This window comes from Hipposideros armiger, unplaced genomic scaffold (genome assembly GCF_001890085.2).
Source record: "Hipposideros armiger isolate ML-2016 unplaced genomic scaffold, ASM189008v1 scaffold_7, whole genome shotgun sequence".
Lineage (NCBI taxonomy): Eukaryota > Metazoa > Chordata > Mammalia > Chiroptera > Hipposideridae > Hipposideros > Hipposideros armiger.
In genome coordinates, this window is record NW_017731357.1 from 8,715,373 (window position 1) to 8,741,970 (window position 26,598).

Here is a 26,598-nt window from a genome sequence, read left to right on the forward strand (position 1 = left end):
TCGGATCCTGCATATGAGGGCCAGTGACACTGCCCTCCACAGCTAAGATGCTGAACAACAGCTCAACCTGGAGCTGGGCTGCCATGAGTCGCCAGTGATGGCGTAGGCTGCATCCCCTGTGGCAGTGGGTTTCCATGGGCTACTGTGTATAGCCATCAGCGAGCGTGAGCGGCCAGCAGCTGCTGTGAGCAGCCATCCAGAAGCCGGCGACTGATCTGCCTCGCCCAGGAAGAGCGCAATGATGGTGCCAACTTGGGCCAGTGAATCAACGTCCTCCACAACTAGACTGAATAACAAAACGGCAGCAACTTGTCTGTTCCCCTCCCCCCAATTCCCCAACACTGTTCCCATCCCCCCAATTCCCCAATAAAAATCTTAAAAAAAAATGGATGAACGTCAAAAGCATTATACAAAGTGAAAGAAATCAGACATAAAAGATTACATACAATATGATTCCATGTATATAAAATTCTAAGAAAGGCAAAACTGATAAAAGAAAGCAAATCAGTAGTTCCCAGAGGCTTGGGGGAGGGAACTGACTGCAAATAGGCAAGAAGGACCTATTTAAAGTAGGGGAAATTCTGTATCTTGTTTGTGGTGATTAAATAACTGGATACATTTATTAAACTCATCAAATTATACAATTTAAATTCGTGAATTTTACAGTATATAGATTATACCACAATAATGTTGACTTTTTTTCAAAAGGATCATTAATGAGTTCCATCTGAAAAAACAAATCTCTGATTTTCTTTTTTTTAATTAATTAATTTTTTTTGTTAGTTTCAGGTGTACAGAAAATGCAATAGTTATCCTTTTCACCCCTCACAAAGTAACAACCCCCCCATCCACTTTCCTCCCACCCCCGATATCATGCTTATCATTACAATTCCACTGACTCCATTCCCACTCTCTACTCCACGTCCCGTGACTATATGTATATATAATTATAGTTGACATACATTATTATTCAACATCAGCTTCAGAAATACAGTGTGGGGGTCAGGCCTCTACACTGACTCTGATTTTCTTAAAAATGCAAATTTTTGTACCCTGAACCTTTAAGATGTTGCAATTCTTTACAAAGCAGACATTCAAAATTACTAAAAGCTGTTTGTGAATAAATTCAGTGTAAACAGCCTCCAAGAGAGTTCTAAAATCAGAATTTATTGTTAAAAACAAGTACTTTATTAGGACTATTCCATTGTAACTTACAAAATGGACCCTTCTTTAGATAAAAGAAATTCTTAATTCAAATATAATAAAAATGATAATAGATGCACCTTAAGTTAAAATTATGTATCTAAATAAAAAAATTAAGAAAACCTGACGTACAAAAAAATTTGGGCATGCAAATTAAGAGCCAATTCTTTATAATAAATAATATAAACAAATTATACCAGCATACACTGTGTGTGTGTGTCCGTGTGTGTGTGTGTGTGTGTGTGTGTGTGTGTGTGTGTCCGTGTCCCCTATTGGTTCTGTTTTCTTGGCGAACTCTGACTAATGCATACTATAAATCCTAACTCCTAAATAGCTTTAAAATCTTTCCCTTTCTCTTTATTTCCAAAAGTCCTAGGGCTGGGAATTTATAATTATTTTCACACCTAAACAGGTATTTAATAAGAAGAGAACTGGGCCTCTTAGATGCCAGTTCTCTTCAGTGTATATTGATGCACCAAACTTTGAAATTTTTGATTGGTCACAACAATATTTATTTTGCTTTATGGATCTTGTTTTTATCCTTTGAAAATCGTTCTACCCTGTCAAAGCGGATCGGTTCCTATCTATTTCAATTGTTTGCATGGTTATTGTTCTACTCGGGATTTTTACCTTAGAGTCAATGTTGGTAATCGCTATAAAAGTAAAATTAGTATTACATGCTGGAAAGATACTATCTGTTATGTGTACAACTGATTGGTTCAAAAACTTCAGTACACCTGAAAATTAGCACATAAAACCAAGGTTTCTTTGCAAATATTTTTACACTTTTATAGCCTTAAAAGCTCATATTCACTACATATTAAATTACCAGCTTTTGTAATAAAACTATTCTTGAGAATGCTATTCTATATGACAACCAACTGAATACACATCACACATTAAAGGGAATTTCAATCACTATTAAAGCCACCAAAAATGCAACACACTGGTCTGAACTTCTTAAATAGGAAAGCATTATAGACCTCCTGGATATAAACAGAATTCCAAGTACAGCTTCTGATGACTGAAGGCATATAGCAAAGCTTGAGAACGGTAAAGGTAAATGAAGATCTACTCTGTTCTCATGGTAAATGTTCCTGAAATGTAGTGATTCAAATGTGTGTTATCAAATGATATTTGAAAGTCTTCATACCTAAAAGAGTTCTTCTGAAAATAATTCTGAGCAAAAAATTATTCCTTAAAATACATATACATGGTAGAGTGATAATCTTTTACATTTATATTTGGTATGTTTGCTTAAGTGAGAAATAGAGTAGAACAGGTGATAACAGAAAGGGTCATACCAGAATATAACTTATCTAAGAGCAAGAGGAAGTTGAAAGCCATAATTGTTATTTCTTAAAGTAGGGAGAAGGATGAAGGGCAAGAGAAAGATACATATAACTCAACCTATTAACAGAAATGTTTTAATCTTTTTGAAGTTCCAATCTTATCATAATGGTATTACTCAAGGGTTTAAAACAGATGCTGACAACTTCTTAAAAACTCAAGGAAGGTTGTGAGCATGAATAATCAATAGTCCCAAACAGCATGGGATACAAACTGTCTCTCATATTTTTAATTATTTTACAAGAGAACTTTTCTAATGATGTGTACTTCAGGCCAGCCGTGAAATTGATTTCCATGCTGTAAACATTCAAACTACCATCTATATGTAGATCCAGAGTGGAATTAAAAATCTGTCACAGTTCACATTAAATTAAGATATCAAATAGCACAGAATAAATTACAACCTCAACACTACCTTTCTTTTTCAATGTTGTACCCAGGATCAGCCCAGGTGCAACTATAGAGACAAAGTTTGTACTCTGCATTCCCTTTTATTGTTTTGCTCTTTGTAGTTAAGGTATTGTATTATTTCTTCCCTGGTGCCCAAACTTACCCTCATTGTGGTGATCACTTTTTATTTTGTTGCTTTCACATTCTACCACCTAACCACAATAAAAATGTACCTGTTCTGCTCAGGCCTTGCAAGGTCTAAAAAATTAAGCTGAACTGTTGACATCATAGGTTACTCTTTCCAGATTTATCAACAAGGAAAGCTTTAGGCAATAAGTAATAGCAATATTAGCAACAACAATAAACTACAGTGACAATGTCAGGTTGGTTTGGTGGCTCACCCATGTCACCAAAGATCTAGGCTCTTTCTATGTTGAATTGGACCATACTTCGCATATGAGATTTGGTCCATTGGCAGGTTGCTTCATGATTGCTAGATGGCTTTCCTAGTTCCAAATATCACAATAACAAGAAAACATTCAAAGGCAGGATGGGACAGAAATTAAACCCAAACAGGTCTTTCTCCTCATGAACCTGGTTCCTTTTATCAGAAGCTCCAGTATTTTTCCTGAAGCCCCAGATGAATTTTCCTTAAATCTCATTGATAGCGGAGAATAGGAAGGTGAGTCTCAGGCTATTCGGCCTCTGTAGTGGGTGGCGGAGGTGGGCCAAAGAAAGGGATTGGAAATGGTTTCTGGGGAGTGAACTAAATGTGCGTGCCATACCAGATATCATGCTTGAGATTGAACAGAGACCTTAAGGGTTTACATAAGAAAAAAACAACAACCCAGCAACAAATAAATTGAGGCTGTGATTATTTGCAAATTTCTCTCCTATGCAACTTGTGCATTTTGGATGAGTAGAAGCTGTCTCATTCGTGTTTTTATTTTCACTTAAAAGTGTAATAAATACTCATGGAACAAATAAAGGCAAAACATGAACATCTCTTTGAATGAATTCCACAGGAATTCACTTCATGCTTCACAACTCTGACACCTAGCCCTGACAAAATATTTTTAAACTAAAAGGAAAATTATCAAGACTCCAGTGTGAACTTAAAAAGAGGCCATTTTATAAAGCATTGCCAGAGAGAGAAGCAATAAGCCCGGGGAATCAGCCTTTAGTCAAAAAGACACATGAAGCTAATGGAAAGTTGATTCCAGTGATCCTTTTGGACTACAAAGTATCCAAAAAGTAATATTTCTAGTGAACGAAAGCAGCTCATGTTGCACCTCTTGTCACCACTGTCCCTTACACTGCTTGATAACAGAATAAAATCGGGAGAAATTATTGAGAATTTACATGAAATAACTGCAATAAAATAAGAAAAAAAATCCTGACAATTCTGAAACCTCCTGGTATAGGACTTGCCCACTTAAAAATGTTCCCTCCGCTGAAAAAAATGAAACTATGGAGAAGGAGATTTGGAGCTCTGTGCATTTGGACTTGAACAGACTGGGTCTTCTGGTACTTTGATCCATTTGAAAATCTATGAAAACCTCAGGAAATGAAATATGAAAAGGACTGGGAACAGAGAAGAAAAATAAATTTTAATTAAAGTATTAACAGATAACTAAATCGTTCGTTTTATTTAACCTCACAACAATCTTTGGAGGTGGCTATTATTATCCTCCATTACAGTAAGGAAACTCAATGAAGAACAGATAAGTACTTTGACCAAGGTTACAAAGTGGTTAAATCAGAACCTACATCAACATCTGTTTGCCAAATCTACGCACTTTCTACTACTTCTACCAAACAGTGAGGGAGTAATCACACATGCCCAAAATAGGTACAGTAATACCTTGGTTTGTGAGCATAATTCGTCCCGGAAACGAACTACTCGTATTGTAAGATATCTCTCGTTTACCATGTTAAATGTATTAGAAACATTTGTTCGTCTTGTGGAACACTCGCAAACCACGTTACTCGCAATCCAAGGTTTCACTATATGTTCTTCAAAAGGGCTCTATGAAACTAAAAGGTGTACAGCCCAGTTAAAATGATATCAGTTCTCTGAAGGAAATAAGAACTGTCCTCGATGCACAAAGCAAAAGCAAAGTTCACCAAGTGATCATGAGTGAAACGTACTGGCCACAGATTATCAAGAAAAGGGTGAAAGACAAGTATCATAGCCAAGATAGCCAATTTAGCCCCTTGAGAAATTAGGAAGAAAGTAATGAAAGTGAAGGAGGGAGTAAAGGAGAGGAGGGAGTGAGGGAGAGGGGGAAGTGGGACAGAAGAGGGACTGTGGCTATACAGTGATGAAGAGGGGACTGGCTGGGCAGGAAACTAGCCATTATCTGAAAATTCTACACCCAAAAAGCTACTTTTGGCAGAATAGCTTGTGTCACAGTAATTGAGATGGAATCTTTGGAAGGGGAAAAAGATCAATTTTCTATGAACAAAAGTGATTCTTCTTTATTGTATGTCTTCTGAGGTCAATCCTAATGGTCCAAATATCAGTGGATCCAAGGCTGCCCTGGTTGAATTTGTTATATTTCTCCCACATCCAATTATTAGGTACTGCTGCTACTAATACAATTTTATGGGGACAATCATTTCATCTCTGTCCATCATCCCTCAAGTAAGTTTAGGGTTCAAGCATTTTACCATTTTTAAAAGATTTTATTGGGGAATTGGGGGAGGGGAACAGCATTGGGGAATCGGGGAAAGGGGAACAGACAAGTTGCTGTCCTTTTGTTCTTCAGTCTAGTTGTGGAGGACGTCGCTTTCCTGACCCATGTTGGTATTATCATTGCGCTCTTCCTGGCTGAGGCAAATTGGTCACCAGCCTCTGGACGGCCGCTCACAGCGCCTCTTGGCAGCTCACGCCAGCTGCTGGCCACACACGGTAGCTTGCTGCAGCCTATGCCGTCGCTGGTGACTCACGGCAGCCCAGCTCCAGGTTGAGCTGTTGTTCACCATCTTAGCTGTAGAGGGCGCAGCGTCACTGGCCCTCATGTGGGATCCGAACCAGGGCCCTGCTGCTCAGAGCTGGCATCCCAAGCCAGCTCTTAACAATGCACCATTCAACTGGCCCCCATTCTACCATTTTTAAATCCTAAATATCCCTAAATTTAACAGTAAATTAATTTGTACCTCCTAAGTTCACAACAGCAGGACTGTTATTAGGATATATCAATTTGAGTTTTAGAGATTTATCAGTGTGATTTACTTATGAGTCTGTGTCAGCTGAAAATAAGCGGATGACAAAATCAGAAGCATCAAGAATCATGGCTAGAATAAGACCACTGTTGGTATTAGTGCTCAGAACTACAAACAGGACCAAATTTGACTAAGGAAACATACAACAGCATGCAGATGGGATTTTCAGTCCCAAGGTTAAAGACACACACTAAGTTCAGTGAGCCGACAACAGTGCAAGCCAGCCTCTTACCTTCAGGCCTACAGAAGGGTGTCAGGACAGTACCACCCTTACAATACCACCCATCAACACCTCCCTGCTCTCCCAGTCATTCCTGGAAGCGTAGGCAGAAAGCAGGAAGGTTGCCAGACTTTTTAGGAATGTTCGTGAAGACAGAGTATTTCTTCCCCCGCCCCCAATGCGGAGGAAATAATCCCCTGAAATAAAATGCTTCTTTCCAAGAATGCAAAGTAAGGTGAGAGTTATGGCTAAGATATCGTAAAGGTAGCATCTAATCTATGGGAAAGGAATTTTGATACAGTTGAGGGACAGTTAACTGGTAAAAATAAAGATGCATCATAGTTTTACTCCCACTGAATTAAAAATCTTCAACAAACTGACTCCAGGACCTAAAATGGCAAATTTTATTGTAAAATCATGTAATTCATTTCCACATCAATTTACAATTCTTTCAAAAAATAGAATCACCCACATCCTACTTCGCTTCAGCTTCTGCCATCAAGAACACAATAGGATTGAAACAATAGCACATATGTAAAATTAGGAACAGTTGCAAAATTCAGAATAGGGTACTATTTAATACTTAGTATCTGAAATTGTAACAGCACTGGAAGTTAACTTAATTTGGGTTCTCCCAAAAGTAGATATTGAGGCAAGGATTTGGGGGCAGATAACTAATTTCAAGGTAATCCGAAAATGCAAAAGTGAGGGAGGAGGAAAAGTGAAACAAAGAAAGGAGGAAAGAAAATCAAACGTTTGTTACTGCTGTGGGCAAGGGGTCTCAGTTCCTCTGGGGATATGATGAGAAACTTCAAGGACAGGGCCTCAAAATGATACCACCAAAAGTCGGGTGGCTAGGACATTAATCTACCTACTCCTACGTACCACTGGTGAAAGTTTGTCCCGGGAGCATCGGCTCATTTTCATAAATGAAGACACACAGCCCGGGAGCTGTAAAGTCCCTTATTGAAGACTTCACTGCCAAATAAAAGCTGAGCTAGGACCAGGACTCTCACTTCTAAGCCAGCAGTACACTTTCTAGTTCACCTTAGATCTATTTTCCAAACTGGTGCCAATCCACAAAAAGTACTCCCAGCAGCAAGCAGCCCTGTTGTCTTTTGTTTAACAAATGTAGCAGGATTGTTTTTAAATGGTACTTAAAATATTAATGACTGCGGCCACTTCTTCCTCTTTAGGGCAATGATCCAACTCACCTCAGAGGTAGACATCTTGTTTGTTTACAAAAATATACTAATGATGGTCCTTGGCTAGCTTATTTTTTTTTCTTAAGATTTTTATTGGGGAATTGGGGGATGGGAACAGCGCTGGGAATTGGGGGAAGGGGAACAGACAAGTTGCTGTCGTTTTGTTCTTCAGTCTAGTTATGGAGAACGTTGCTTCACTGGCCCAAGTTGGCACCATCATTGCGCTCTTCCCGGGCGAGGCAGATCAGTCGCCGGCTTCTGGACGGCCGCTCACTGCGGTTGCTGGCCACTCACGCTGGCTGCTGGCTACTCACGGTAGCCCATGGCAACCCACTGCAGCAGGGGCTGCAGCCCACGCCGTTGCCGGTGACTCATGGCAGCCCAACTCCAGGTTGAGCTGTTGTTCAGCATCTTAGCTGTAGAGAGCAGTGTCACTGGCCCTCATATGTGGGATCCGAACCCGGGCCCTCTGGCGTCCCAAGCCAGCTCTTAACCACCGCGCCACTCGGCCGGCCCTAGCTTATTTATTTTTTTTGTCATCTTTTAAACATTTTTTTTCCAGTTACAGTTGACATTCAATATTATTTTATATTAATCTCAGGTGTACAGCATAGAGCTTAGAGATTTATGTAATTTACAAAGTGATCCCCTGATTAGTCTAGTACCCACCTGGCAATATAAGTCAGAGAAAGACAAATATCATGTGATCTCACTTATAGGTGGAATCTAAAGAACAGAACAAACAATGGAAACAGACTCATAGATACAGAGAGCAAACCGTTGGCTGTCAGAAGGGAAGATGTTGGGGGCTGGGTGAAAAGGTGAAGGGATTGGCAGTTACGAAATAGTCATGGGGATGTAAAGCACAGCATAGAATATAGTCAATAATGTTGACTAGCTTTTTAATGGAAAATGTGAGGACCCTTGCTCAAAATTTAAATGCATGAGAGCCAGAAGAGAGCTGAATTACTCTGTGAAATAGAGTAAGACAGATTAAGGTGGCCAGAAGAGAGGGAAGCCAGCAAAAAGTAGGGATGAGCGCTGGGGAGGGGACAGGAGGGCCTAAGGGAAAATTCCCTGTGACAGGGCATAGCTGAGGTATTGCAACACTGTGGTGTGACATTTAAGCTGTAAGTTGTTTCAGGCCCTGAGCTGGACTGTCACCATCTTTCCCCTTACCTGTTATTACCAAGATTTAGAAGTCTGCCACACACAAAAGCCCTATATTAGTTTTATTTGAGGAAAGAGATCAAGTGAGGCTCAGCAATGGGGACGTGCACAGCAGAGCCCAGACTCAAAGGAAAGGCTGGACGTGGGTGAATGAGCTGAAGCCATGCAGTTTGAACACCCTCCCATTATCTCTTCTCTTTTGTCAAAGTAGTTTCCTGCCAATAATGCATTAAAGCACTGAGGGAAGAATGAAACAAAATGCGTGAAAATTACTTCAACTTTCAAGTACCTGTCAGGAGAAGTGGCATGTAATACTTGGTATGACTCAGTTAGGTAAGAGGCGGCAGTGGTAAAATTAACAAGAATCTGAAGTGATGTGTAGTTCCTTTAAAAAGATATATGCATGCAAAGAAAAGAACGGCATTAAATTTGCATATGTACTTTAAAATGTTGATGTATTATAAACAGAATATAGATGAAGGAATTTGTGCTTACATTTATGAAATACCTATTATTATAAAGATTACTTGTAGAAAAAGTCCCACTCAACCCATTCAGATTTATGAAAAACGCAATGGGATTCCTCTGAACTATTAGAAAATGTATGCCACTAATGAAGTTTAATGGTAGCTTAGGCCTCCCAAAACAGTTAGTCTTCACAGCAGAAAAATCAAAATCACAGCTAAAATAAAATATAAATGAAAGTACCATACAGCATAGGGAATATAGCCAATAATATTGTGATAGCACAGTATGGTGTCAGATGGGTGCTGGGCTTATGGTGATCACTTCTTTAGGTATATAAATGTTGAGTAACTATGATGTACACCTGAAACTGGTATAATGTTGTCTGTTAACTGTATTTTTTAATAAAAATCTTTAAAAAAAAGAAAAAAAGGTTTTTCCCCCTATAAGGTATTTCAAATAATTTACTTCTGTGGGTAGGCAACATAGCTAAATATAGATTTTAGAAAATTATTCTACCAAAAGAAAACATGATCAAATTCTAAAATAGTTCAGTACTTAATATGGCTTGATGGTGTCAGTCTAGTGGTTCTCACAGTGTGGCTCCTGGACCGGGAGCAAGAGCATCACCTGGGAACTTGTTAGAAATACAGATTCCGGGGAGCCACTCCAGACCTATGAAATCAACAACTCTCAGGATGAAGCCCAGGAATATATACCAGAACAACAAGCTCTCCAAGTGATTCTAATGCACGCTAAAACTTGAGAATCACTGCTTTAGTAGCTTTAGAGAAAATAGCTCTCAAAGATTCTTATCATTGCACATAAAACACACAGGGCACATGAGCTGAATACTTGAATGGTATTTAGCCTTTCAGATTACTTAAGAGGTATATATTATGTTGGGGAGAAAGCCCATCAGTTTACTTGATATGTGATACCTGCATTATTATGCACATAATCAGCTTAATATCATAGGACAGAGTTGGAAATGGGAGATGATGACCCAGAAGTAGCAATATGTATGATAATTACAGAACATTACAAGGTAATATATTTGCCCATTATTTTTCTATAGATTATTATCTTTCCCCCTGGGGCATTCCATCCAGGTTGATCTGCCCATTATCCCACATGTAAGTCATCTTAATTCCAAAGCTTTGCCTTGGCTGTTTCTATGACAACCTTTACTCACCCTTTACAATTCCAGCCTTCCTTTTGAGATTCAGACCACCTTCTCCACCAGTTGCTCAAATTATTTCTTCCAACAAATATTTATTGTGTATTTATTTAAAAAAGAACTGATGAATAAATGAATGTACAAATGCATTTTGATGTCATCTCAAACACTTCCTACATGCAAAATTTGAGACACTCTCTCCTTTGAATATCTAATAATAATAGGTAACATTAATTGAGTGGTTACCAGGCACTGGGCTAAGTACTTTACATGCATTATCTCTTTTGATACTTATAACAACTCTATAAAATAGGTATTGTTACTATTTCATTTTAAGAATAAGGAAAACTGGGGCAGCTGGATGGTTGAATTGGTTAGAGCACATGCTCTTAACAAGGTTACCGGTCCGCCTCCTGCATGGGATGGTAGGCTGCCACCCCTGCAACTAGTTCGAAAATGGGGACTGGACTTGGAGCTGAGCTGCACCCTCCATAACTAAGATTGAAGGACAACAACTTGACTTGGAGCTGAGTCCTGGGAAAAACACACTGTTCCCCAATAAAGTTTGAAAAAAATAGTGTAGGGGACCTGCTTTATTTTAAAAAAAAGAAGGAAAACTGAGGCTTGGCAGATATTAAGTAAAGTAACTGGGATTTGGCACAGGCAGCCTAGATCTAGTCCCTTCACTCTTAACCATTACGTTTTATTGCAATTTAATTGTGTAGGAGGGACCCTCCTGCATTGTAATTCTACTCATCCATTCTTGATACATGTACTTTTTTCCCCAGGAAAAAAACTGATTCTTTTAGTGCTGTTGTCAGAACTCTGGACACTCAGACAAGAATAAGAATAATCCAGGCTCTTGTTCATGACTGAAAACCAGCAGAAACAACATACAATAGAAAGAGAGCCACAGGGCTTCAGATATTGGAATTATTACACACATCTTGAAGTGGCTATGTTTACAATGTTAAAGGACATAAAAGACTGAGATTTTCAGGAGAAAACTAGAAACTGTAAATGATATGACATAGTTTAAAAAAAGAATTTCTAGAACAGGAAAAGTTACCATAACCAAAATGAAGAATCCAATGGATGACTATTACTAGACAAAGAAAATAATGGGAGTTAGTATTCTGGAAGACAGATCAGAAGAAACTATTTGAAAGAAATACAGAGGGGCAAAAGGATGAGAAATACAAAAGAGATGGTAAGAGGCACAGAGGATACAGTATGACAGTCTTAAGTGACTGTATTATATAGTTTATAAAACCAAACTAACTGCAAGAATTAGCAAGCAAACCACAAATTGGCCAAACACCTACTAAACCAGATAGCATACCACAATTTTATGTAATACGTGACATTCTGAAACCTGAAATTGTTTGTCTAACTATTGGGTTGTCGGAAAAGTCATGACGTATTTTTTCTGTTTTTCGCTGCAAAAATACGTCATGACTTTTCCGACAACACAATATATTCAAGTTTGCATTTCACACACTGAAGACAGAGACAACTCTCAGATATATCTTGCTGATTGACTTCCTCCTGTATGGATTAGAGGAATAAGCCTTGCTTACAGACTAAGGATGGATTGTTTCCTATTTCACAGTGAGGAAATGTGTTACTATTATAAATACAGTAGTGTGGATCAGTTTTAGAAGGAATAAACATAAAACTTAGAACTGGATTACATACCATCTCAAATTAGTCTCTAATGCATTTACCTACATTAGTCCTACTATATTGAGATTTTAGTTCTTTGGTAGAAGAAGGTATATTTACCTTATATTACCCTCGCATACCTTTTGACATCGAAGAGTACTGGAGATACACTAAGGGCACAGCAAGTACTCAGTGACAGATAAAATCTATACATTAGTAAAGTTTTTTATAATTTATGTTTCTAGACTACTTAATAACTGATAGAGCCATGTATAAAAGGGCACAGGAGCCAGCCTGGAGGTGTTGACACTGGTCAAATCAGAAACAATTTGAGCATCAAAAATGAATAATGAAAACAAAGGGTTATAACCCACTGAATAAAATAAGAGACCATTAGTTCATACTGCTTCCATAAAACAACAACAAGAAAACAAAGGAGAAGGAGGAAATGTTCTTCTTTACTATAAAATGAGAACGAATAAATATAGAGCAAATGATGGCATTAGAAAAATCAATATTTAGCAACTAATGTGATAATTCAGGCAGGAATCCCAGAGATTGGATGTGAGTTTGTTGGGGAATGGGATCCAAGTATCTTGCCACAAGTTACATATTAATTACAAAGTAAAAAATGTACCTTTACAGAGGAGAAATCAGGTACCGTATTTGCCGGCGTATAAGACGACTGGGCGTATAAGACGACCCCCTAACATTTCCACTCAAAATACAGAGTTTGTTATATGGGCAGTCTATCTGAAGTGTACCTGGCATATAAGATGACCCCCCACTTGGAGGCATATTTTTCAGGGCCAAAAAATCGTCTTATACGCCAGCAAATACGGTAGGTACTTTAACTTAGTGATTAAAGTTAAATCACCAACAAAGGGGACAAACCGATCAACATTACTTCAGTAGTATTTCTGCCAAAAATGCATTATCTAAATCTGATCATGAGAAAACATCAGGTAAACCCAAACTGAAAGATATTCTATAGGGCAAGAAAACCTAGTATGCTCTCTTTAATAATGTCAGTACCGTGAGAAACAAAGAAAGGCAAGACTGAGGAACTGTTTAAGCTTTAAAAAAAGACAAAAGAAACATGATACTAAATGCAATACAGGATCCTGTATAGTAGCCTGGGTTTGGAGGATGGGGTTGGTGAGAGGTGGAATGGAGGAATGCTATTTTTTTTTAATTGGGCAACAGTGTGTTTCTCCAGGACTCACAAGCTCCAAGTAGTTGTTTCAATCTAGTTGTGGAGGGCACAGCTCAGTGGCCCATGTGGGGATCGAACCAGTAACCTTGGTGTTATAAGCACTGCACCCTGTGCTCTAACCACCTGAGCTAACTGGCCATCCCTAGGAGGGATGTTATTAAGCTGGCAGCATTTCGACCAAATTTCTTGCGAGTTTGTAATAACCGAAATTACTTGGGCCCCATCCCAAATCTTCTATATCAGAATTTCAGGGGTGGGATCCAGGAATCTGGGTTTTAACAAGCCTGCCAGGTTCTGACGCATGCTAACATTTGAGAAGCACTACTATAAAAGACAAAATTGGGACAATTGGTGAAATTTAAAAATGGACCATATATAAGATAATATTATATCGATGATAAATATCCTGAATTTGATAAATGTTTGTGGTTATATAAAAAAGAACCTCCTTTTTCTTGAGAGAGACATAAGATGAATTCAGTAAAATATAAAGTATTGATGAATCTAGGTCAGGGGTCAGCAAACTTTTGAGACGGAAGAGCCAATCCTGTCCCTGACAACAATTTAAAAATTATTTGAGAGCAATAAAACAAATGAAATCACCATTATGTGAATAATATCCTTTAGAAATTTTATAAATGAAACTATGATAGTTTGATTTTCATTTTCAATTTTACTTCAGAGCCACATGTACGTATCCAAAGAGCCGCATGTGGCTCCAGAGCTGCAGTTTGCCGACCCCTGGTCTAGGCCAAAGGTATATGAGTTTTTATTGTACCATTCTTACAATTATTCTATAGGTTTGAGCTTTTTCAAACAATTATTAAATACATACACACATCCACACTCCCAGGCATTCATTGCACCATACCACCATTCTGCATCATTACAAGTAAGATCATGTCCATATCTATTAACTTTGTAGAAATTAACATTCAGTCTTTCAATTAGCCAACTAGTCATGCTCCGTGCTGCATTTTCACCATGCCGCTGCACATCACATTTTTTTTTTTAGCTGAGCCATCCTGCCACCTGTTGGCAGCTCAGTGGCAGCTCAGCTCGGGCTGGGACTCAAACAGCTGTTGCTCAGAGCTCACACTCTTGAGCGATCATTTATTTTTTTAAAGCCACTGCATATGGACCCACTGCAGGATAATTACTCGTTGGTATGAGGTAGCAAGAGCAAAGCATGTCCAATTAGATGCCTCACTGGCTAATTTTTTAAAACTAAACTAGAATACAGCATTATGTAAGTGCTGTAAGGTATTTTGTATCAGAGGCTAAAAAATTATCTCCAAAAAGCAGATAGTAAATATTTTGGGTTTGTGGGCCATATGATCTCTGTTGCAACTACTCAACTTTGCGGTTGTTGCACAAAAGCAGCTACAGACAACCTATAAACAAATGAGCATAGCTGTGTTACAATAAAACTTGACTTACAAAATCAGGCTGCAGGCCAAATCTAGCCTATAGGCTGATTTTGCCACACCCTGCCGCTGTCCCTTCCCCTCCGCCTCATTCTGTGCCATGGTCCTGGTTCCAAATTATTGCATTCGTGTGTCCATCCTTGGTGATGGAGTCCTTCTACTAAGAGCTCTCCTGCCATCAACTAGGAATTCTGTATCCCAGAGACCTTACTGAATATATTCAACAGTGATCTATATCTTAAATCCATGTACCACATTTTATTAACATCGATAAGTTTAAAAGACACAGGATGTCTTTTACATACTTTAATTTTATTTTCAAAGTTGCAAAGTGATCCTGAACTCCAAACTAATGTTCTTTAGCACTATGCCAAATTTGATCAAAATGAACATGGAAGCACTAGGTCAGTGTTCCCATCTTGGTTTACGTTTCTCCAAAAGCATATCCTGAGATGAGGATTTGAGTCCAAGTAGTTTCTTTGGGAATTAGTTACAGTAAACACTAGTATGGATGTAGGAAGTGAGATAAGGAAGGGAAGAAAACCAATAACGGGAATGTTATCAAGTCTGGTACCTATCACTGTGGTGGCCAACTGGGGCTCAACCCTTCTGGGGAGACAGTGAGAGCCAAGTCTTAGAGACACCTCAACTTAGCAGCAAAGAAGTTTAGTGTTTTTTATTCACCAAATCCCCACCTGTCATTGGTAGAAGGCGTCCTCTGGGGACCTAGCCCTCACAAGGTAAGCTTGCCTCCTTGGCTACAAAAAAAAAAAGTCCTTAGACAGAGAGGAACAGGTATTTGCAGTAAGCAGCCTTTTGCATCTTAGACGAGCACTGAAGGAATATGGGCCCAGCACTCACGGCCTCAACTATAGTACCCAGACTTTCTTTAAGGAAGATCTAGGTTTTAGTACCTCAATCACCATCATTATGTTAATGTGAATGATCAATTTCATGATCAGAAAGGGGTTCAAGGTCTTAAGTGGTAGCTCATGCATCGTACCACGAAACAGTAATTAGCCAGTCTCCATTTCTCTCGGGCACTGTCCCAGCACAAGCTGGGTGGAGTGGAGAGTTGATCATAATTACCGCCGTGCAATGAATCCAGTAAACGTGACATTCTAACAGGGAATCCCTGAAGTTGAATTTTACTGGTCCCTCTCTACTTAAATTTAATAGCCTAGCAATTCTAAAGCTCTATTTAAATAGTTTCAGAGTATGACATATTGTACACCTGATTTAAAACAGAAACTCCAACTTAAACAATTCATCTAATTCTGCCAGTGAATAACAGCAACCACATAGGCTACCAGCAGGGACAGGAAAATCCTACAGTAAGCCCTTGTTAGGCAGCACCTTTCCCTAAAGTTTTATTTCCAGGAACAGCCTTGAAGAATGGCTACAATTGCCTCAAGGAAAAACGTATTCCCCTAGACTCTGTCACTTAACCTCTAGCGGGGGTTTAATCATGTTTTCCAAGTAAGTTTCCTATCAGTGTCCAATTACAGCTTATCAGAACTCTTTGCCGTGAGTCATCATACAATATGATCAAGATAGGAAAATAAATACAGTGGTCATGTGTATTTATTATTGACTTCCTATAAATTTCCCAGCCCCAGTTCATGCATCCACGGTATTACTAATGTAAAAGATAATATCTTTGTACAAGTTACACTATCCATTTTGTACTAGTCTTCACTCAAATATGTTTGTATATTCAACATGTGTATCTTGTGAGAAAGAACTAATGAGGAAAAGAAGATCACAAGGAACCTTGGTTTCAATCAAAGTTCACCAACTCATCCAGTAGCTAAATCCAGCCAACAGGAGTGTTTTGCTTGTCCTGACCACTGTTTTAAATTTTTATGAAATCATAGCAAACATTTATAAATGGGGAAATGTCACATAAAATAATCCATGTTTTTGCTTCCTTTTTCAAAACAAATTGGAGGATCAGGCAATGCTGATCTCAAAATCTGCATGGCAAGATTAGGTAGGGGTTGGGGAATGGCTGCCCCCTAAAGATAGGGTACACACTTCCAGTTTATCATAGTCAACACCATCTTCTTTTATCTACGTGTCTTGCCTCGAGAGGCCTTGTATTTGTGACCCAGATAAAAAATAGTGAACAGGATTTTGAGCACAAAGCTTTGGCAATGTAACACATCTTACCTTTTACACAAACAGATGCCTCAGACTTAGGAAGTTTTCATCTGGAATACAGGCTTCTCTGACTTGACTAACTGCATTAATCAGTCACTCAGCCAAGGTACCTAGAATGACAATGTACAGCACATCAAATACTCTAAGATACTCTATTTGCTTCCTGTTGCAAATCTTAGCAAGACCCTCCTGGTCCCATCCTGAGTCAGGTCCTGCCCGATCCCTACAAATAATCCCCCCTCACCCCCAACCCCCGATAATTTCAATATCAGAACCAGCACAGTAGTAGAAGGCTGGAGGAATCAAGTTTATGGAGCTAAAACATGGAAAGAAGTTAAACCTGAGGTATAAAAATGTATCTAAGAGAATAACCTGTTAGTAAGGAAACTGATTTTCATGTGGAATGGGTTAATCACCTCTCAAAGCAACCTCAAAAACCTCATGCAAAAAATGTTTGTGTAAATGCAGACCCTTGAGTAAGTATATAACCTACTAAATGAACTTCAAAAGTTCAACCTTCTTCTGGAGGAAATGCTTACGGGCCAAAGGTCGGCCTCATTATTGTACAGTAACTTATCAAATTGAATCTTTGAAAATTCTGACTTAGTAAAAGGGGAAAAGCTCAAATGAGAGTTATGCTCAGTTTAACGCCTTTTAGCACGAAGGTGGGGTGGGGGTATATATTAAAAACAGGAGGAGGGAAGAGCAGGAGAGTAAGAGAAAGGGAAGGGGAGAAAGAGATTGAGAATGAATGACAAAGATAGAAAATTCTTATTTTGGAGTGAACGATCAAACTCAGCTCTGTGTATCTTTAAGTTCCTTTTTAACATTTAAAAAAATTTCAATTACAGCTGATACTCAATATTATATTAGTTTCAGGCATACAGTATAGTGCTTAGACATTTATATAATTTATGCAGTGATTCCCCATATTAGTCTAGTACTCATCTGGCACTATACATATTTATTGCACCATTATTGACTATATTCTCTATGCTATACTTTACATCCCCGTAACTATTTTGTAACTACCAATTTGTATTTCTTAATCCCTTCACCTTTTCTATCCAGATCCCCAACCACCCTCCCCTCTGGCAACCTTCAATTTATCGTCTGTTTCTGCTTTGTTTGTTCATTTATTCTGTTTTTTAGATTCCACATGTAAGTAAGATCATATGGTATTTGTCTTTCTCTGTCCGACTTATTTTACGTAGCAAAATACCCTCTAGGTACAGGGACATTTCTGATGAGAGAAAATTTCACAATAAAGGATATCCCTAAATAAGTTTCTCTACTCACTTTCCAAAGAAGTCTCCAAAAATATGCACTCAAAAATTTCCCTAAAAGTCCTTCAAATTCTATAGGCTCAGTGAATATACAACTTACCACCATTTGCTGCTATAAAAGCAAAGTGGAAATTGTGCACATGGATCAGGTAAGCCCTTCTCACATATTCCCCTAATCATTTGTATAGAAATACTGCCTTAGCCTATATACCCTCTAGGCAGGATTATAGCCCAATCCCCTTCACAATGGAAGATTATGGGATTTTTTCCCTACAAGCATAAAAATTTGAACTTTATTAGGACAAAGCTAAAATAACCAATAATTCATTTTATTCTGGTGCTATTTTCATGGGGCTTGGGACTTAATTCAAAAGAGTATGATTTGACTTTCCATCTTTTCCTTTTTTTGTATTGACGTATAATTGACATTAACATTAGTTTCAGGTGTATAACATAATGATTCACTGTCTGTACACACTGCAAAGTGATCACCATAATAAGTCTAGTTACCATCTGTCACCAAAGTTACAAAATGTCTTTCTTATGAAAAGCTCTTAGCCGCTTTCAAGTATGCAACACAATATTCACTATAGTCACCATGCTGTACATTACATCCCCATGACTTCTTTATTTTATAACTGGAAGTTTCTGTGTCTTGACCCCCTTCACCCATTTTGCCCACGCTCACCCTCTACCTCTGGCAGCCTGCAATCTGTTCTCTGTATAAACAAAACTCATAATGGAAGATCATGTTTTGAAACAAAAATAAACATAATAACAATGATAAAGATGTTTTGAAACAATAATATGACATATGTGAAAATCATTAAATTCACAGATTTTCAGTTTATGTTGGGGAAATCCCTGAATTTGTGATGCCCATCACTTGCCAGACAGCTTTCTACTGTTTTATATGCAACATCTAGTGCATCCCACCTACATGATCATGGGAAAGAGATGAGAAATAACAGAGTTCTACAGTGGTATTCTACTGATCCACAATACAGTGGAACAAATTTTCATAAACTAATCCATTTATGACAACAACCTTTCAGTTCTGTAGGTCAGAGGTCTTGGGTAGACTTATCTGGGTTCTTTGCTCTGGGTCTCAAAAGACGGATGTTTGCTGAGATGGGCTCTTATATAGAGGCTCTGAGGGGAGAATCTGCTTCAACCTAAAGTTCATTTAGGTTGCTGGCAGAAATCATTCCCTTGTAGTTGTAGGACTGAGGTCTCCTTTCCCTTTCTGGCTGTCAGCTCGAGGTTTCATCCCCCAGCTCCTAGAGGCTACTTGCATTTCTAAAAAGTGGTCCCTTCATAAGGCTAGAAATGATATTGAATCCTTCTCACATTTGAATCTGACATTCCCTTCTACCACCAGATGGAGAAAGTTCTCTGCTTTTAAGGGCTCATGTGATTAGATTAGGTCCATTCTGATAGTCTACCTTTTTTAAGATCAACTGTGCCATACAGCATAACACAATCACGGGAGTGATACTTAATTACATTCACAGGTTCTAGAATTCTGGAGGCCACTTCTAGGCAATCTACCTACTTGCCTACCACATCTATCAATGTACATGTTGACACACTCGTATACTGTCCCCTTGTGGGGACAATTCACTAGTACAACATGGACTATGTCCACTGTTGAGTGAAGAACAGATTCCAAATGTCCATTAAAGGAAGCCTCACCTTCCTGGTAGACCATAAAAACTTACCTTGCCCCGCCCTCACCGCCCCCCCCATTGCTTGGAGGTTAGTCTATCAGCCACAGCCCTCAATACCTAGCTATCAATACATGGTATCCAGATCTCCAGGGGAAGGCAGACAGATGTACAAGAGATGACCAACCTAGACATAAGGGTGCTTTCTTTTCAAAGTCCTGTGATCTGTATATACTCTGCATTGCCTCAGCCCTTAGGTCCTAATTTGGGCTTAATAAATGATATTGAGATATGAGGGGTAATCAACCCATTAATTTCCATAACAGATAGCTAAATGAGTTCTCAAAACAAGATAACGTGGATTCAAAAAGTAGTGTAATTTTTCCAGATTTTAATATATGTGGATGTGGAAGATTATATTTTCTAAAGACAGCCACAACAATACCTCTAATTGCATGTACTTCTCTGTCAGTTTTTGCTTCACATATTTTGGGGCTCTGTGATAGGGGCATGTATAATTCTTGTATCTTCTTGGTGGGTTGGCACTTTTATCATTATAAAATGTGCTTCTTTGTCTGTAGCAACAATTTTGTCTTAAAATCTACGTTATCTGATATTAGAGTAGTCACTTCAGCTCTCTTTTGATAGTTTGCATGGCTTTTTCCATTCTTTAACTGTCAACTTATTTGTGACTTTGAATCTAAAGTATGTCTCTTGTAGCCAGTGTATAGTTGGGTCATACTTTTTATCCATTCTGCCAATTTCTGCATTTTAATTGGAGTGCTTAATCCATTTACATTTCATGTGATTACTGATAAGGTAGGATTTATGCTTGCATTTTGCTATTTTCCTTATGTCTTTTCCATTCTTCTATTCCTCCACTGCTGCAATATTTTGCATTAAAAATATTTTCTAGGGCTGGCCGAGTGGCTCAGTTAAGAGCGTGAGCTCTGAGCAACAGGGTTGCCGATTTGATTCCCAAACGGGCCAGTGAGCTGTGCCCGAGCTGAGCTGCCACTGAGCTGGTGAGAGCGCGTGCTCTCAGCAGCAAGGTTGCAGGTTTCGCACCAGTATGGGATGGTGAGCTGCGCCCCCTCCCTTCCCGCCCCCGCAACTAGATTGAAAGTGGCGACTGGACTTAGAGCTGAGCTTGCTCCCTTCACAACATTTAAGGACAACAACTTGACTTGGAGCTGATGGGTCCTGGAAAAATACAATGTTCCCCTTCCCCAATTCCCCAACACCTTTCCCCTCCCGAATTCCCCAATAAAAATCTTAAAAGTTTTTTTTCTAGTGTACCATTTCATTCCCTTGTCATTTACATTACTATATTTGAGTTATTAGTGGTTCCCCTTGCAATGACTATTATCATCTTAATACAATCTAGTTCAGATTAATACCAACTTAATTCCAATAGTATACAAAAACTGCTTCAGTTTATCTCCATTCCATTCCCACCTTTTGTTCTGTTTATCATACAAATTACAGCTTTAAATATTGACTGCCCATCAACACAGAATTATAATTATTGCTTTATCCAGTTGTCTCTTAAATTAGATAGGATAAAAAGTTATAAACAAAAATACATTTATGTTGTCTTTTATATATTTTCCTATATAGTTCCACTTACTGGCACTCTTTTTTTTAAATCTGGGAGTGCCTTAAATTCTTTTTGAAGGATAGTTTTGATGGATACAGAATTGGTGCTTGACAGTCTTTTGCTTTCAGCACTATGAATAAATCATCCTAAGGCCTTCTGACCCCCATAGTTTCTGATAAGAAATCAGCTATCACTTCATTGAGGACCATTTGGATGTAATGATTTTCTTTTCATGCTGCTTTCAAGATTTTGCCTTTGGATTTTGACAGTTTGATTATGATGTGTCTGAATATAAGATCTCTGAGTTTATCGTACTTGGAATTCATTCAGCATCTTGAATGTGTAGAATTGTGTAGTTTATCAAATTTGTGAAGTTTTCAGTTATTATATCTTCAAATGTTTGTTCTGCCCCTTTTTCTCTCTCCTCTCCTGCTGGGACTCCTGTCATGAATATGCTGGTATGCTTCATTGGTGTCCCATAGGTCTCATAGGCTGTGTTCATTTTTCTATTATTTTTCTCTCTGCTCCTCAGACTGAATAATCTTAATTGACTTGTTTTTGAATCCACTTATTCTTTCTTCTGCCTGCTCAAATCTACTGCTGTGCACCTCTACCAGATTGTTTTTGCTTCAATTATTGTACTTTTCACCTTGAGAATTTCTATTTGCTTTTTTAAAAATAATTTCTCTTGATATTTTTTACTTTAAATGGTGAGACACTGTTCTCATATTTTCCTTTAGTTCCTTAGAGATGGTTTCTTTTAGCTCTTTGAATATATTTAAAGTAGTTTATTTCAAGTCTTTGTCTAGTAACTCCAACATCTGACTTCCTGAGACCATTTGTATTGACTAATTTTTCCCTACAGTTAAGCCATACTTTCTTGTTCCTTTATATACCGCTTAGCTTTTGTTGAAAACTGGACATTGTAAATAATATAATTTAGAAATTCTGGAGATCAATTTCTCCCCCTCCCCCAGGATTTGCTGTTGTTTGTTTGGTGACTTTTGTGAACTAATTCTGTAAAGTCTACATTGCATGCCATGCATTGCCACTAAAGTCTCTGCTGTTACCTTAGTATTCAATTAATGACTGGACATAAATTTCCCTAATGCTTGAAGCCAATGTCTCTCAGTCTTTGTTGAGGGACTCTGTATAAATGTCGGGCATGCCTTCAATACTCAGTCAGAAAGTTTACAACTCTGCCTTAGCCTTTATTTCTGTTTGCACAGTGCCTTAAGGTTAGACACAAGGGTCTTCTCACATTTTTCTTGAGCACGTACACAGCCCTATATATGTGTATGGCCTTCTAGATTTCCAGGAATATGTCAGAGTTTTTCAAAGGCCCCTCTGGGCATCTCATTCCCCAGTTTTTTTTCATTTATGCTTTTTCATTAACCTATTATTGACCCAAATGTTATTTACCATCTCAGACAACCACAAGGTTCAACAATTGCCTCTGACTTTTAAAAAAAGGTTTTTTTTCAACAAATGCTCTGAATAAAGAGTTTTGTCCCTTGGGCAAGCTCCAAGTCAGATCAAATAAAGAGAGTCTTGAGATTGGAGTCTTCTAGGGAACTACCACACAGGACAAATAATGATAATTCTCTGGTAACGTGGCTTTGAAAGTGCTCCAACTCTGTTCTACCCTTTCTGGTGGCTGCCAGGATCCTGCTTTTCACACTGATTATTTTCTATTAGGTTTCAAGGCTATCACAGAGCCAAAGAACCAAGAGTAGCAATATTGAAAGTCAAAATTCCACAAAGCTCCATGTAGTTATTGAGATTCAGTCACTATTCTTCAATAAATGCTCCCTGAATTGTCACAAGGCATTGGTTAATTTCCAGAGTCATGGAAAAGTCTGACCATTTTTACCAGTCTTTTCATTGCTTCTCTGGAGGAGTGAATATTCAGAGGTCCTTTCTCTCCCATTTTTCACTGACATATACACATGCTCTTCTGCAATGTAATGCTGACACTGCTCCAGTAAAAGGTGGAGTCTGTATCTCTATCCCTTTAAATTTGGGTAACCCCTGTGACGCTTTGACCAATAAAATAAGTGAAACGAATGCTATTTCAGTTCCACTCGTAGGTCTTAACTGACTGGAAACTCCTGGTTCCTGCCTCCAGGAAGCCATCAACCATGTAAGTAGGGAAACTACCCTTAAACCACCATGTTGTAAGAATCTCAAGTTACATGGAGAGGCTCTGAAGAATCATATAATACATGGAGAGTGAGGGGCCAAAAAGCACTGAGATACTAGGCATGAAAGTAAAAATATCCTTCTTGGAGGTCAATGTTCCAGTCCCAGCTATCCCAGCTCATACCACCTGAACCAGAGACAACTGCCCTACCAAGTCCTTGCCAAATTCCTGACGCTACATAAAGATGAGCAAAATAAGGTGGTTGTTTGAAGCCACTAGCTTTTGAGATGGTTTTTTATGTGGCAATATAACCAAAACGGTGGATAACCAAATCCAGAGACAAGAAATTCTGTTATGATGGAAACCAGACTCTCTGTGACAGTCACTGATGCTACTGCAACACTGTACCCACATGATGGGTACTTTCATCATTAAGCCTTTGACAATTGTTTATTTGTTCCCCCTTTCAATGAATTTATAGCAAGAATGCCACCATAGTTCTTCCTAGATGTTCCCTTCTTTTTCTTCCACAACTGTCTCAACCCATCACAAGGTTTACCTACTTCTTTAAAACAGAGTCCTCTACCTCCTCCTTTTTAGTTCAACCTCTGCATTTCCTGTGTTACGCAATTGCAATTACCGTTCCCTTTGGCATAACAATACCAGTAAATAATTGTCTCCTTGGTCCTTCTCAGGGACTCAGATGCTTACTGCTCCACGCCCCCACATGTGCATTATAAAGACTTTGTGGACAATGCGAGGCTTTTAAGTTCCTGAGAAAATGCTGTGTTCAGAAAAGACCAGTTACTGTTACCCTTTAAAATTTTAAATTAATATTCAAATTACAAAAGGAACATTGAACAACCTAGCCTTCCTTTAAGTGCTCAATATCAATTTGAAAATCCTATTATTCTATTTATAAACATAATAAACTTTAAGTCTCTGACTAATAAGCCATTGATTAATATTCAATCCAAGTTGAACAGGCTGAACACAATCGGTCCCTGTTTACAATTCAGTTCATTCACTTACAAGATATACATTACATTCATAAATGTATTTTACTCAAATTTCTTTTTAAGAATTTCAAATGTGTGACCTAAAAATAAAAGCTTCATTCATTCAGTCAGTCTGTCAGCAAATTTTTTGAGCACCTTCCATACACCAAGCACTTTAAACATATTCTGGATATACCCACAAGTAAAACATAATGCTTATCTTCGTAGAGAGCACATTTTAGCAGAAAAGTGGTAATTTTAAAAATATAGGGGCCGGCTGAGTGGCTCGTTGGTTAAGAGTTGGTTTGGAAGCGTGAGCTCTGAGCAGCAGGGCTGCCACTTACAATCCCACATGTGCCAGTGACACTGCGCCCTCTACAGCTAAGATGGTGAACAACAGCTAAACCTGGAGCTGGGCTGCCGTGAGTCACAGGTGACGGCGTTGGCTGCAGTGGGCTGCAGTGAGCTGCCGTGAGCCACCGTGAGCAGCCATCCAATGGCTAGCAACCGATCTGCCTCAGCTGGGAAGAGCGCAATGATCATACCAACATGGGCCAGTGAAGCAACGTCCTCCACAACCAGACTGAAGAATAAAAAGGACAGCAACTTGTCTGTTCCCCTTCCCCGATTCCCCAATAAAATCTTTACAAATAGATAGATAGATAGATATAAACTAGCAGGTAGTGATAAGTGCTCTACAGAAGACAAGGTAAGGAAATATAGTCATTGCTTAATAACATGGTCAGGAAAGGCCTTTTAGAAAAGCTAACATTTAAGAGGAGCACTAAATGAAATACAGCCGACCCTTGAACAACACAAGGGTTAGGGGTGCTGTGCAAGTTGAAAATCTGAGTGTAACTTAAGTCAGCCCTCCCTCTGTACATGTGGATTCCCAACTGCAGATTGAAAATACAGTTGACCCTTGAACAACACAGGTGTGAATTGTGCAGGTCCATTTATACACATATTTTAAAAATAGGCATTTAGGGCCAGCCGAGTGGCGCAATGGTTAAAAACTGGCTTGAGATGCCAGAGGGCTCCGGTTTGGATCGCACATATGAGGGCCAGTGACACTGCCCTCTACAAAAAAAATAATAAATAAATAAATAGGCATTTAAGTGGACCCACGCAGTTCACACCCACATTGTTTAAGAGCCAGCTGTATTTTCACCAGTACTTAATCCTAGAAAATTGAAAAATTCAACTTCAAACTTTAGTAAATCTCAAGTTCTTTTAGACCTTCAACATTGATTACTTAGTAAAGGTATCTTACACCTCTCAACTGTAAATTAAAAGATGAAAATAATGACAAAATTATACATTTGAAATTACAATCACAATCTGTCACATTCTCTAACATGGCAAAATTTCTTCAATATTGAAAATATACTAAATGCCAAATACATAAGAGTATTATGATGACTACTAAATCCTATTCCCAAGTTTATTGTGACCTTAATTTAACAGCATTAGTATGAAAGTTAGACTTATTGCATTAATGACCCAAACTTTTTACCTATGCCTGTTTCTGTGCCTCTTGCCAAGTGACTTTGCAGCTTCTCACATCAAGAGACAGAATATATTTTCCCTCCCCCTGATTCTGAGTCCAGGCACTTGCCTTGCTTTAGACAATGGAATGTTAACAACCATGAGACAGGTAGAGGCTTGAAAAAGTACTTGTCCTCTTGCTTGCCTACCACTGCCACGAGACTATGCCTGGGCTAGCTTGTTGGAGGATGAGGAACACATGCAAGAAAGTTTGTTGTGTACTAATATGTTCTGGTTACTTGTTACACACCATTACAGTGGTGGTAGATAACTGATACAATCCCGATGTTTTTCTATGTATTCTCTGGTTTGGAAATATACTTACCAACTAAGACAAAATACTTTCATTGCAAGTGAATTGAGAGTACGTTCCTGTACTTATCAGGATTCGATTCACATTTATCAGAAGCAGTTGAAAAAGCAAAAATGTAAAAGTCTAGAGAAAGGCAGTTACGTTGGCACAGTAGTTTCACA

General features: G+C 38.6%; 1 protein-coding gene across 1 annotated transcript in view; it reads right to left on the reverse strand.

Annotated features, from left to right (window-relative positions):
• SYTL5 (synaptotagmin like 5) overlaps positions 1 to 16,995 on the reverse strand; it is a 208,180-nt gene extending 191,185 nt beyond the window's left edge. The window contains exon 1 of the mRNA XM_019649041.1: positions 16,892 to 16,995. The gene's annotated coding sequence lies outside the window, so the exon portion shown is untranslated. The remainder of the gene's footprint in view (positions 1 to 16,891) is intronic.
• Between the last annotated feature and the right edge of the window lie 9,603 nt (positions 16,996 to 26,598).